This window comes from Corapipo altera, unplaced genomic scaffold, assembly GCF_003945725.1.
Source record: "Corapipo altera isolate COAL_440 unplaced genomic scaffold, ASM394572v1 2b, whole genome shotgun sequence".
Lineage (NCBI taxonomy): Eukaryota > Metazoa > Chordata > Aves > Passeriformes > Pipridae > Corapipo > Corapipo altera.
The window spans coordinates 9,497,359-9,512,016 of NW_020884874.1; the positions used below are offsets into that span (position 1 = coordinate 9,497,359).

General features: G+C 39.7%; 1 long non-coding RNA gene across 1 annotated transcript; it reads left to right on the forward strand.

The window, feature by feature from the left end:
- Positions 1-2,100: 2,100 nt before the first annotated feature.
- Positions 2,101-9,749, forward strand: LOC113942878. Its single transcript, XR_003526088.1, has 2 exons — positions 2,101-3,085; positions 8,551-9,749. It is a non-coding gene; the product is annotated as an uncharacterized LOC113942878 (long non-coding RNA).
- The last annotated feature ends 4,909 nt before the right edge of the window (positions 9,750-14,658 follow it).

A 14,658-nucleotide genomic window follows, 5' to 3' on the forward strand; every position in this document is an offset into this window, starting at 1 on the left:
TATAACTTCAAACCAAGTAAAACAGCAGAATAAATAGATAACTTCTGATATTAAAATCCTTCAGTCACTGTATTTATTACAAAATACGCAATATATTTTTAAATTATACCCCTTATTTTAAAAATATTTTTCTTGAGAAACCCTGCCAGAAGTCATCATTACTATATGCAAATATATATTTAATGCATAAATACATAAAATTATTATACTGTTCTGATCATAAGATTGCATTAACATGGCTAAGGCTGCTTACCTGCTTTGATGCTTCTATCTGTACATTGGCTTTGTGCATGTAACTTTCAGGTGCAGTTTAGCACTATGCCTTCTGCATGTTCACATACCATCATAAAGGTGTGCTCTTCCCTTTCCTTTCACATGTCTCAGTAAGTCCTCAGAACTTACTGCCCTGCTGAATGAAGTGAGTTGTAAAGCTGTGTACAAGCAAAACAGACCTGGAGAACCAATAGTTGCAGGCAAGTAATGCACCTTTGAGCACTTACCAGTGCCTGTGGCCCCGTGGTGGGCAAGTCAGCCACCTAAATTCCTAACAGAGTTAAGAACTGAATGAGAGTCTTCTCAAAGGCAACAGTCAGAGAGACTTCAGAAGTGGTTCAATACTTGGTCAAAGCTCCACTTAGGCACTCCACATGTCTTAGGAACGCAAATATTTTGCAGCACTCTGATCCTGGTAGGAGGTTCCTTCTTTGTAATCTTAAAACTAATCCAAATCCAATCATTTTATACTCTAGGATAATTTCTGCATTAAAATAGCAAACTCATATATTTTTCTTAGCCAGCAGATTTGAAGCTGAAGTAATTCTGAAATCTCCACTGTAACTTATATATATATATTATATATATATATAAAAGAAATGGCCTGCTAATATAAAAAATAGCAAGACTGGGATACAGAGGCAAGAAGATTCATTCCTTAATTTAAGTTATATACAGCATTAAAAAAATTTTAGATGAGACTTAAGAAAGATGGTACATTAAGACATTAATCCATCTACTATTTCTAGCCAAGATTTAGTTTCCTGGAATAAAAACATTTTGACAGACAAGTACCAAAAAGAGGTGTCAGGAGCTGATATCCTGATAATGATGGTATATTGTATAAGGGCATCCCATATTAGGGGCAAATTCTGGGACTGCACGCTGACAGACATAATAATTACTTAATCCTGCTGGAGTTAATGGGATTATGGCTACCCTTCCCTCTTCTTCCATTAGAATAACCTTGTATAAGAGACAGTTTGATGGAAGATGTACATGTTTCCCAGCTCAGGAGTCAGAAACCCGTGAGGACCCTGAAGACAAACTACCTCTGAAGCAAAAAAACTAGCACTTCCTATTAAAAGTCAAGACACAAAGCAAACTTGATGTACACCCTGTCTCAGAAAAGATTTGATAAAACATGGCTCCATACCTCTCAGCAGGTCACAACAACCGGACCCTTCTGGGTGGATAAGCTGCAGTAGGTCCCATTGTCCCTGCACTCTCTTGCATAGTAGAGGCCACCTTGCACCATCACTGTTGTTGATAGAAAATAAGGGAGTGGTATATCCCTTTTTTTTCCAAAACATATGATCTCAACTCCTGGCACAGAGCATTTCACTTGTTCCTCACTGCCCTGAGTTCAAGCAGATAAATATGTGGCTGTGCTGTACCAGGTGCAGACCCTGCACCTTCATATTATCTCAATGAGATGCCTATCCGCTACTGCTACTGCATTTATGCAGAAAATGTGGGAACCCTCAGCAGCTGGTCCCAGGTGTGTCCCCCTCAGACTTGTAATAGTTTGCATGAAGTCTCACATACTGTGTTAAATCAGTACAGGGAGCGACATGCCCCAGAAGAGCTAAACAAATCCAATGCTCAGACCGCCAAATTTATGTACAGGCTTTGCCATTCCTTGAAAGAAGTCATGTTGGAGGCAGGGTTTGACAGGAATATAGTTTGTTGTTTAACTGATAGACTTAAGGTTTGCATGAGAGCCAGTTGTGACTTTGAGAAATTTAGCATGAAATACAGAGAATAAGGGGTTACTCATCCCTATTGCTTTTTGAACCAATGTAGCACCTGAGCTGTGAGTTGGCATAGTCCCCCTCTTATCAGTTACCATTACATGGCAAAATTAACCACCTTAGTCTCGTACTAACAATGCTACTTTTGTATTATGTTTATTGCATTATCTTATATATTGTTCATAATCATGCATACTCTTGCTTTTTTTTAATACTGATGTTTTCCATTAAATGCACTTGTGTCATTTTAAAAAATCAATAGCCGTATTATCTTCAGATCGCCTCATGTATTGTGGCACTGTAAGAAACGAGGTGTTGGAAATAAAATGTTAAGCCACCCAAAGCCACTGCAGTTAATCATATTTAACATCTGACTAAACTAGGCTCACTCAGAGCTTTTGGTAGAGTCCTGCTTAAGCCATTCTGTTGTATTATGTGAGAGGCCATTAATAGCTGCATTTGCTATTAAAACTGGATGTAGTTCTAAGAAGCCAAAGGCCCTGTTCAAGTTTAGGAATATTTTGTATCTTTCATTTCTCTGGTACAAAAGGTCTTGGAATGGCTTACCATTTGTTTTTCTGTGACCTACAGATAGACTACTGATCATAAATCTATTTGCTTTTAATTAGTATATCATCATGAAAAGCATATGAGAGGAGACTGGAGAGAGTACATCCTGCTGGTCAACCTCCCTAGTGCTGAGTTGCTTTTTATTTACTCTCTTGAACCTGTAATGAAAATGCACATACTCTACTGCAATTAAAGTCTTAACTTTCGTCATCACTATTCTTATTTCCACCACAAAACTGATGTGAAAACTCAGCTTTTGTGTTGCCTGAATAACATAATTCCCCCAACAACTCACACTTGAAGTGGAACAAAAACCCCAACTCTGAAGAGCAAGAAGAGAGCAGAGTATTAAGGCAGGGCAGGCACCAGTGTGGAGAGCCAGGTTTTTTATGAAACACAGTGGGATTAGAGACAGATTTCCAGAGTCGAGTACATCAATGAAAGGGGACAGAAGCTTAAGGATGTCCTACTGCATATTACTTTAAAAGGTATGCTTTTTCCTTTGTGGCAATGCTTGAACTTGACTTTTTTTCCTCTTGAAAGGAACAGCCTTTTCTTTTCTTCTATGGCTTAGCATAAGAAAGGAAGAGGCTTTTAATGGTAGCTTGCTTTTCTTCAGCTTTCAGACAAGGGAAAAATTCTGACTTCCTCAAAATACATATTTTGCCCATAGAAAAATGGCCTTTTTATCTTCCTGGATTCTTTTTGATCCCTCCACACAATTTTCTTAGGTTCTCATACTTTTCTTCACTCCATGAACATATGCCCTTGGGTCATCCCAGTACATATGATTGGGAACCTGCAAGTGTGTATACCTGGGCCTTTGTCACTGCTGGGGACATTACAATGGTCCTAACCACTGCTTCCTGTACTAAGTTTGACACTGACTACACTGTTCCAGTCCTCGTACTTTAAGATCCCCTACATCAATTCCCTCTTTCATAGGACTCATAGGCAATCCCCAGCAATTTAGTGTCCCTGCAGCAATGCCTTTACCCAGGGCTAGCTGTTTGGAAGGGGACAGAAATTCCTGCAGTCTCGGGAATTTCCAAAGTCCTTCTCCTTCCTGTTACCAAGCAAAGCTAACAATCTCTTCTTTGAGGGAAAGTCCTAGAAAACTGCAGCCTCTATGATTGCTGAAGGACTGATGCAGATTAAGGGGGAAAATGGGTTAAAGAAGAGAAAATACACTTCCAGAGCTTCTTTATTGCACAGAGAATGCTGACCAGGAGCATATACGGTAAATGGAGAAATATCCTGGGGAGATCACAGGAAAAATCGTGTTGCAGAAAAACATCATGCTTCAGTAAAAACAGAAAGGCAGATAGGTGCATCTGTTATCAATCAGCCCCTTAGACAACAAATTAAGGAGTCATGGAGCAAAAGAAAAAAGCCTTCCTTCAGGTTCAAATTCCTTCTTGGAATTTCTCAAATGTCCATGACTGCAGAGCTATAATTTCCAGTCCTCCCTGAGAACAGTAGCTATTGCCACTTTCCTTACCAGCCTGACTACCCAGCCAGGGAAAACAGCAAAACTTTGACTACTTGTACAGAAACCATACTGGCTCGCTGGGAAAAGACACAGTTGCCCTAGCAGGACATTAACAGGTTTAGCCCATTAATCTAACAAGCCAAACAGTGTTGAGAAATTCCTGATCACTACATACTCACTCACTGGTTTTTGTTTATTTGCTTTCAATAAGGATATTAAAATTACAAAATTAACTTCCTGTGAAGTTGTCTATAGTACCAATTTGGCTTTTCTCCCTGAGAATGGAAAATTGCAGAGTACATTACCAGTGTGCTGAGTGTTCATATACTAATGTTAACAACAATCATACCCCAGCAATTTCCTTAGCATAAGAATAGGTTTGCTTTGTAATGAGAACGCTGACTAAATAGCAGAAGTTTCTGTAAAAACACTTGCATTTAAAGCTTGACCACATGTCCCTGTACAACACAAGCTTGACCACATGTCCTTGTACAACATCCTTGTCCTCAGGGTTCTCAGTTGTGACTCCCAGCTCCCTCCTCATAACTAGCTGCCCTGATAGCCATGCACCTCATCTCTAACTCCAGACAGTCTCACCTACCTCGCCCTTTACTTGTCTTTCCTAACTGAGTGCAGGCAAGGTGGTTCCTGCCATTTACCCTCTGGCAATGTGCTCCCTGGCAGTTCTCAAAAGGAAAGGGGGCCCTGAAGTGATGAATTTCTGGGAGCAGGGAAAGAGCATGAGGGAACCTCAGAGAGACTGTTCTGGCCATGTAGTGAGTGCATACACATTAGAATTTTGATTTTGATCTTATGTTCTGCAGGTCCATTCCTAGCAGTGTGCACTGCAATCATGTTCGTGGCAGCAAGAGGAGGAGCATCCAGAAGTACCTTGCATCTGTGCTGTATGTTCTCTTTGCTTCCAAAGTGTGTTCTTATGCTCCTGGATACTTCCAAACCCTCCTCCAGCCTCTGGACTTTAAACTCAAACCAAGGAGAATTCAGTAATGAACGTAGTTAGTTTGAAACCGATTACTGTTTCCAAGGTCAATAATGGTAAAACAGCCCTCCTGAGAACACAACTCTGCCAGGATCTTACCTTTCCCTTAACCAAACAGTGCCACAGAAATTAATCAGATGTTTGCCTACTCAACCTACCAATCTACTGCCATGCTTTCTCTATTGCTTAAAGCAGGCCTCACAAAACCTGAACTAAAAGTATGCAGCAGTTACAACAACCTTATTTCACTCAGACCAGGCTTAATAGGATGTGTTGCTTCTGAATTTTAAGTAAATTATTCAAATTCACTTTTCATTTGCTGAAACAAAGGTTGAATCTCTTCTTTTTGGTTTCGGCATTTGGGAAGCGAAGGCCAAGTTTCATTATCCATGCTTCAATAAAAAACAAAGAAAAACATTTCCTGTGAGTACTGCATATCTTCCTTGATCAGCCAAGGTTTACATCATGGACAAATATGCCCATTTGTATTCAGAAGATGCAGACTCAGTATGCATCCAACCTATTTCCCTACCACAACTTCATCATCCTCCGCTTCAGATTCCTCTGTTCCCCGGGCACCACCCTGATTCATAATCTCAAGAAAGTAGGAGATGCTTGATGATCTTGCAGACCTGCACAACAACTGTTTTCACTGTGGGTTTTCCAGCCCAATTGATTGCCCAGTGTCTGGTAAGCATTGCTAGCTAACTTCTAGAGCATGAATGCTATTTGCTTATCTGTCATCAGAGTGGCTCTCCCTTGGGTGTCTCCTTGATGAAGGCCAGGGCCAGCATCTCTTCAGCCTGCAATTTCATTTATGTGGCTTTCTTCACTCTGAATTTCTTCATCCAGTGCTAGTCACATAAAACCTGCAACACAGTTTCACCTCCTGGTGCATTTTTTTTCAGGTACAGAAACATTATTCCATAGTGTGAAGTTATTTTTCCTGCTCCACAAAATTGAATCATTCTTGTCCTATCACGAGTAACAATTTTAGAAGGACTTGTTTAAGTTCCACGTTTATGAAAGATATGCAAACCAGAAATGCGAGGTACCATTATTATTTTTTACAGATCTTGTGCTGATGGCAGAAAGTTGCAAAGTATGGATTTTTGTTAAATAGAAAAATAAAATTAAAAATATATTTTAGAAAACACTATGCGATGGAGAATTGTGCAAAACTGATTCTGATGTCTTGACTTTGGAAAAATTCTGCACAGAGAAGTGCAGCGCAAGTTAGCACAGGGTGACATCACATTTTGGTGTGGCTCCACCCAGTACAATCACACTTGGTGAAGCTGAGTTGTATCAGTCTGAGCAGCTCTGTGTGAGTGTACTCTGGTGTTGCAGTGTCAGCTGTTGCAGGCTGGCATCATACTTTCTCATGGAGTCACATCTATAAACCTTGGGGGTTTCGGTTATGAGTTCTGCTTTGACTCCAACAGAGAACTAGCTCAGATGGAGACATCAGCACTGCAAACATCTGAAGTTAGATAATGCAAATTTCAGTGCTGATGCTGTAAAGATGGAAGAAAAATGCTCTTAGGTGATGTTCAGCAGGGGTTTTTCTTACCGTTCTTCAAAAAATTTCTAGGAAGCTTATTAATATTTTCTCTCCAGTAGAGATGCATTAGTCTTTCAATCCCTGAAACAGAAAGGCATGCTTTTATGCAGCCATTTTCACGCAGCCTCTGTGCAAAATTCTTAGCAGTTTAAATAAATTATATTACTAAAATAAATTATTGCAAAATTTTTGCTATTGCTGCACAGGCAGTTCAGTTCTCTGCTCACTTTTCCCAGACTGGACATATAGTTTCACTGCCACACTTACTCTTCCAGTAGAACAAGTAGATCCTTTGGTGTACCTAGAAAATTTAATGAATCCTTGTCTAAAATAAGTTGGGTGATTCATTCCCTAAACCTACCTGTTATTCTACATTGTCCACCAAGGGAAGCCCTGGGTGACACATCTTAGTTATCAACATCTGCATTACATATGTAAAAGTGAAATGAGATTAATTTTTCTGATGGTGCCTGCAATTGCTTCAGACATTTCAAAGAGGGTGGGATCAAACTAGATATCAGGAAGAAATTCTTTGCTGTGAGGGTAGCGAGGTACTGGAACAGGTTGCGCAGGGAAGTGGATGCCCCTGGAAGTGTTCAAGGCCAAGTTGGATGGGGCTTTGAGCAACCTGCTCCAGTGGAAGGTGTCCATGGTAGGGGGTTTGGAACTAGATGATCTTTAAGGCCCCTTCCTTAATTCTATGATCCTATGATTCTGTGTTATATGTTGCAAATACTAAGTTAAAAAAAAAATCAAATTATTATGATTAAACTGAGCTTATTGCTTAAGATGTCTTTTCATAATTGCACACAGAATGAAATCACTAGTAAGAGATACTCTGTTGGCCAAATGACAAAAAGGTTCCTGTGCTTGCAGTTAGCTGTAAGTGTATAAAAGCTCAGTGCATGTCTTCCACCACAGGTGGCCTGGCTGTTGCACAGACTCAAACCTGCAATCAAAGACAGTTGTGCAATTTAGAGCTTTTTGAAAACAGAGAGGGAGGGGCAGTATTAAACTACCCCATATTTGTGAAAAGGGAACCAAGTAGATTCTGGTCTAATGAAGGACTACTGATCCATATTTAAAAAAAAAAAACAAAAACACAAAAAACCAAAAACTTCAGTTATGAAAAACCGATACTGCCAGTACCTTGTTGGATGTTATGATCAGCTCCACTTACGCATAACTCTGTGTGAAAGCTTTGCCTTCCAGTCCCCAAAACAGCCAGATCACTTTTTTTATCATCCAAAAATATGCTCCCTGTAGCAATTTATCTTAAAGCAACTTTAAGAAATTAGTCACAACCTCTGTTTAAAGGTTTTATTTTTGAAATGCTGACACCAGCTTAGCTCTAGCATTGTCTAGAGGGAACACTGCTACAGAGAGACTTAAATGATGCTGTCATGTAGCGTAGAATAAATTATTTCAATTGTAAACCAGCTAATTATACATTAAATCTGGTACCTACTCCTCCTTTTTATAAGAAAGCTTTTTGCTTGCTCTGGGTGCAATATAGCAGTGTGTCTAAAGCCACATAAAGAGCCATTTTGGTTTTGTCATATCAGTATCGCTCAGTGTCTCAATTTAAGATTTGTATTTCTGTTCATGTGATAGCCTCATGTTTTCTTTTCACTTCATTTTCAGAGTTTTGAAATTTTGAATGTACACGTTGACAAATACCCCAGAGGTCAAATCCCAATTTATTAATGTCTGAAATCTCATTATGTTTGAATAAATCTCATTAGTTTATGACCTAAATGGTGATTTTTTTTTATGCTTAGGCTTATTAAAATTGATAATAATATAACCAATGTAAATCCCTTCTTTATATAAATGAGCAATTAGAAACAATGTAAGCAATTACAATTTATATAAATATTTTTCCATTACTTTTCAGATAAATATGATGAAATTTTCCCTGTGGAAGGCTCATTATAAATCCATCACAATCAGATGTCTCTGCAGAAACAACCAGCATAAAGAGACAGCCTGGCTTTCCTCAATCAAGTCAAAAAGGAATGAATATGCTTCACCTCTGAGACACTCTAAATGAATACAAAAATAACATAATTTTAAACTGAACTCTGGATATACCTATGTACTCTTGAGAGAAATACGGGTTTCAGTGTTGTCTCCCTGAGAATTCTTTTAGCTTTGACTACACGCCTTGTAAATAGGTTCACATAAAAAAGGATGCATCTTTGCTTACTCTGTGTAAACAAAACTAGTCCATGTGGTTGACAACAGTTTCGCTTATATGTGTGTAAGATTTCTATTGACTGACAGCTTTGTTTCCAAGTGCCACAGAAAGACTGGGAAAGCTGTCCGTTTGTCTTGTTTAGTAAGGCAATCTTAGAGACTTTTAGGATCAGAAATAGTTTTCTTGCTTTGTATTGGTGACTGTAAATCAATATTGATACAAAATACAACTACTGCCATAGTGAAAAATAAGGAAAGTGTAAGCAAGCCTTTTCATTTTCAGGAACACAACCACAAAACATCTCAAGCAGCAGTTTCCATGTACTTTTTAATTATCCAAATGCAGGGATTGACACCAGTTTTTAGAACACTGAAAAAATAACATCAATAAGAAAAAAAGCAGGATTACCCAACTGTCTTTCTTTAGTCCCTCTTCAAAGATCAACTGTAACTAGTTTAGATTAGGTTGAATAATATCATATATTTAGTAAATTAGGTACACATAAATACTGAAGGTAACTACAACTGAGCTAAAGGTATTTATAAGTAATCTTCATAGATAAAGACAAAACATTTATGTTGTAATTGTAAATTAAATTCATTATTACATTCAGTGCATTATACTCATTAATCAGATGCATATTAAAAAGTATGTAAGCATGACAGTCATTGCCTAACAAAGAGGAATTGACATTAATAACAGAAGAGGGCTTCGATAGATATACAACAATTTGGTTAGTTAAAAATTGGTTCAGGCAAAGACGGTAACAGTTTCTACTCCAGAAGTAAACAATATTCTCAATTTCAAAAGGACAAGCTTTTAAAAACCAGAGAACTTACCTGTGAAGTAAGGGACCAAGGAATTCAAATATTAAGGATAATATAATTAAGTGAAAAGGATGAAAGTATATGGACTTTGTGTCTCAAGAAAGCAGAAAAAGTTCTACTAAAGAGAACTAGTTGAATAAATAACCACAAGCAAAACCCAAAACATTTGCAAAATGGCAAAGAGGATTAAGCACAAAGGAAATGTTATCTGAGAGATAAAGAAAACAAAGGATAAAGTAGGAAGTGTCAAAAGCCAAGCTGAATTAGACTTCCAAAAAGATACGAAAAGCAAAAAAACAAAAAAGATTCTTCATCCCCATAAACAAAAGACAATAAAGAAAAGGACTGTAGTGGTATGGAATACAAAATGAGGAGAAATAGAAGGTAATCTTGGCAAATTATAAATTGCACTTCACTATTGATCTGAAATTAATACTTTGTCTCAGTTTTTCACAAGTGCAATGACTGATCATGGGAGCAAAGACAGTTTAGATAATGGCAGGACTGTGTAGCACAGCATCATTAAGAATAAAGACAGAACGGAACTCCTCAGAAAAATGAATGCAAGACCCTGCATCTTCTCCACACCATTGCTGAAAGGAACTAGCACATGAGCTCATGGATCTACTGCCTGGTAAATGGAGAGAAGCAAATTTCACGGCCATCACCAAACAGGTGGTTTATTCCAGCAATGGAGTTTTTATACCCCATCACTATGACATCAAGGCCTGCAAAACACACATAAACTAGCAGCAAGTACAATTTAGGCCGAAATTGAAATTCCTAGCTTTTTTATTTAATTCACCTTTTCCAAATGTAATCAAGTGATTATTCCATTTGCCAAATATTTGCTGCTGGATCTGTAAGCTATACTTTGAGAAGTTTGAGTAATTACGTGGTTTTAAAAGACATACACTGTCCAAATATTAAGGATATGCTACTTATACTTTACAATTTCATACACAGAGAATTTTACAAGACTTACTTAATTGTCAGAGCTTCCTTTTTTTTTTTTTTTTTGTCAGCAAGTATCATTTGTCAGGAGGTAAATTGTGTGGCAGTACTACACTTACAACTGTCAATCAAAACTGAACTAACTGCAGAGGAAACCATAGTGGTACCCTGAACATATTTCACATGACAATTCTTCATATTTATTTTCCACATTTAATTTAGAAGGATATTTCCTGCTTCTGGGCAATAAATTAATTTATTCAGTAGGAAATAACTTGAAATCACTATTTTGAGTTAAAAATAGCTCCAGTTACTGAAAGATCGTTTCTACTTGTTACTATGACACAATTTAGAATTTCTATCATGTTGCAGAACAGCCCAGATGTGCTGAGAAATTCTGTTCTGTGACTTTTGACTCTCTGAACAGTGAAATTGGCTGCAGTTGCTGTCCTCTCCATAAGCAGAAACCTGAGAAGTGGGGCAAGTAAATCAAAATGGGAATGGAGGAGCATGGGTAGGTTGGCAACAGTAGAGATGATAGCTTTTTTTTCTAAAAGAAGGGAAAAAATGCCTTGCAAGTAATGCATTCTCTGTGCCTACACTGTTCTGCAGCAACTTGCTTTTCTGTTCTTTTTGTAACAATCATCACAACAATTTGGGAAGACAGCAGCACACTATAGTTTTTGCTTGTCACAGTCACATACCAGAGTTGCACAGAATTAGCATTAATATAACGTTTAAATAGATATTAACAAGGAATATTCTCCTTCACAAAGAGCAAGCATGACCTGTTACTGCCGGGTGGGTGGAGGGCTGGTATAGGCAGCTTTAATTCTGTATTTGAATCTTCATTTTTCTTGGCAATGCCAATCACATAAGTTGGCTGCTCTAAATGACTTTGCTGCCATAGCCTCCTATGGATCTTTCCAGCTGCTCAAAATAGCTGTTCAAAGTGAGGAAACCTCTGCACAAGGAGTATTCCACAGGGAGAAATTTCAAGAACTCTACAGCCCCTTTGTGCTATTGGGAAAGTGTAAAGAGACTGGATAAGAATACAGAATTCATCATTGTCCTTTCTGTACAATAAAACATTCATACTTTCTCATCTCTCTTTCTGGACTCGATTATTTGTTGACACCAAGCTTGCACTATTCAAGAATATGGGTGAGACCAAAGATTGCTTCACACTAACTCTGTGAGCTCTGTGCTTTGCAGCTGGATAAGCAAAGAAAAGGGGGAGCAGCTTTGGCATCATACAGGCTTACATCCTGTTTCTGACTTCCTCAAAACTCTGTTTTGGCATGCAGAAACTCTGGACCACTTTGACTGTTGGGTTTGCTACACACCTAACATTAAGGAAAAAAAAAAAGAAAGAAAAAGGCAAAATGGAGTTGATATAGTTGCAACAGGTTTTTTTACTACATAGAATTTCCTCCTGCACACCGGGGAATGTACCTGGCCAGCTATAGCCTGTTGTACCAGCAGATTACTACAAAGGATCATAAACAATATTTGGCCACGTGTCTCACAATCATATGGTGATACCTGAGCCTTCCTGTCTTCCCAAGCCATCCTTCCTCCAGATTCAAATGCTGATTGATGTTATTAAATCAATTTCAAAACTGCTCTAGTTAAATTAGTGCAATCCCTTTGAATGGACATTTTCAAACCTGCTGGTCCTTTAGCTCCTGACTTGCCCTTTATCTCTGGGTAATCTCAGTTGTAAACATGAATTCAGCAACCATCTTTTGAATGATGACTCACAGAACCTCCCTCTAATCCACAACAATCTCCTTCTGTCCTTCCTGAAACCTCAGCCTGTCTCTCAGACAATACTTTGTTATTGTCTAGTTGTCAGTCAAGTTCAAAAAAGAGCTTTCAGTGTTTCGCTCCTTTCCCTCCTCCACCTGTTTTGTGTGTATCTGTCAGCAATCCAGTCTCCTGTGAAGAAAGGCCTGCAGCCTCCAGCGTTAGTATAAATCTCTTTTTGGGTGATCATACCCATACTGTCAGGCTTCAAATATACAACATCACCCTGCTATTTCTCTAACACATCAGACAAAGTGCTTGTGTTTGTTTTCAAATTCTTTCACTGTTTCATGTTATTCAGTGCTGAGATCGTTTCCCTCCTCATGTCAGCTGGTGATACTGCACTGTATTGGCCCTTGTTAAACTTTCAAGCTTCACAAGGCTTCATAGGTTATCCTTCATATAGAGAAGCTTCCTAGAAATAAAAAAGAATGTACTTCATTTTTTGAATCTTGTCCTCCTCTGAAATGTCTTAGAAATACTCTTATGGGCAACTGATGTGCCTTGAAACCAAGAGACACGGTGAATGGGTTAGGCCCACCCTGACTAGTGTCTCGTAGCAGGTGAGAAGACACCAAAGTCCTGAATTGCACATGTCAGAGAAAGCACGAGTTGAAGGGGGCAGACAAGAGCACAGTCAGACTTCAGGAAATGCTGAAATTTGTGAACACGTGGTCCAAGACACACAGTGAAACCACATCATAGCCAAAATCAGGAAGTCAGAGACTCCACTCAAGACAGTATCCAAGACAAGAAAAAGATACATCTGGCTGGAGCAATGTGACACAGATCACTTGCAAACAGAAACTAGGATCAAACACCTAACTGAAAACCAGAGACCAACATTAAATCAACAGAAGACAGGACTAGGAACTAGTATTGCACATCTAAAAACAAGGATAGGTGGACTGATATTAAAAATAAATGGGGAATATGGCTGGACAAAGTCCACAAACTCTCACCTGTAGTTTCTAAGCACTTTAAGCAGATCTAATCCATCGTGCCTACTGAAACTAGTGGTCCTCCACTCCCTATCCATTTCAAGTGCATGCCAAAGCACAGCCTCTTATTTATACCAACACATGCATTCATGTAGCTGGGACATGAAATGGCTTGGGAAACTGATGCAAGTTAAAGCTGATCGCAATTAAAAACTATTAGCCGTCATTAAAACTAAGTAGTTAAACCCGATGGAGTCCACTATACAGCCATGCAAGTGCTTGTGCCGGCACAACGAAGGAGGCAGCATGGAGGCAGCAACAAACGGCTGAGAAAGGAAGACCTTCTTTTTAGGGTAGTAACAACTCACACAAAGTTAATAAAAACCGGTAAAGCCCCAGCACTAGAGAACGTGGTTCTCTGCCAGCTATTAAGGCTGTGCTATGGATGCATACAAGCGGCGACTAGGCACCTAGGGCATGATTCACATCCAGCTGCCTTGGGAATGACTCACTGCCTCAGTCTCAGTGAGTCACTCCTTCGCTGTGGACAGAGCCCAGTGCCTATTATGCTGTCCGATACTGATACTATCTCACTGTCTCCTAGTAGGGACTCATTCATCTGTCTCCAGCCATCTGCTGCTGCCAGTCCCATGTAGTGTTAACTACCGCAGGCTCATCGGGGCGGATGGCATTTTCTCTTCTTCATTTAGTCGTTAGCGAAGGTTTCCTCGGGCTATGAAGTACTGCAACACTGGATTTATAATGTGTTATAATATCGCTGAAAAACGCTTTAAACGACTATAAACTTGTCTAGTTTGCAATAATTTCTTCTAAATATTAGGGGGGAAAAAAGTCGCAGGTAATCAAGCGTTGACCCAGGGACACAGACCCGCGGTCCCTCCCGTGTGCGCCTACCCAGGGACACAGACCCGCGGTCCCTCCCGTGTGCGCCTACAGTGGCACATGCCCTGCTCGGTCAGTCGCTCCTTGTGCCGCACACACGCATCCCAGCGGCTACTCGCTGCGCGGTCACATACGCTGGGCTCCGGGAAGGGGCCAGGGGAGCGGGAAGTGCGCCTGAACGCCTTTCCGAGCTCCTCCTTATGAGCGAGAAGGAGCGCCGGGTGCGGGGGCAGCGCTGCCGCCGCGGCCCGGGAAGAGCCGGAATTCTCGGACTCGCTCCTTGCGACGTGCCGAATGGTTTCGGGAGATGCTCCCCCACTGTCTCTCGGCCATGTTCTGCCCTGCTCCCTCTCGCACTCTCCCCTCTCCCC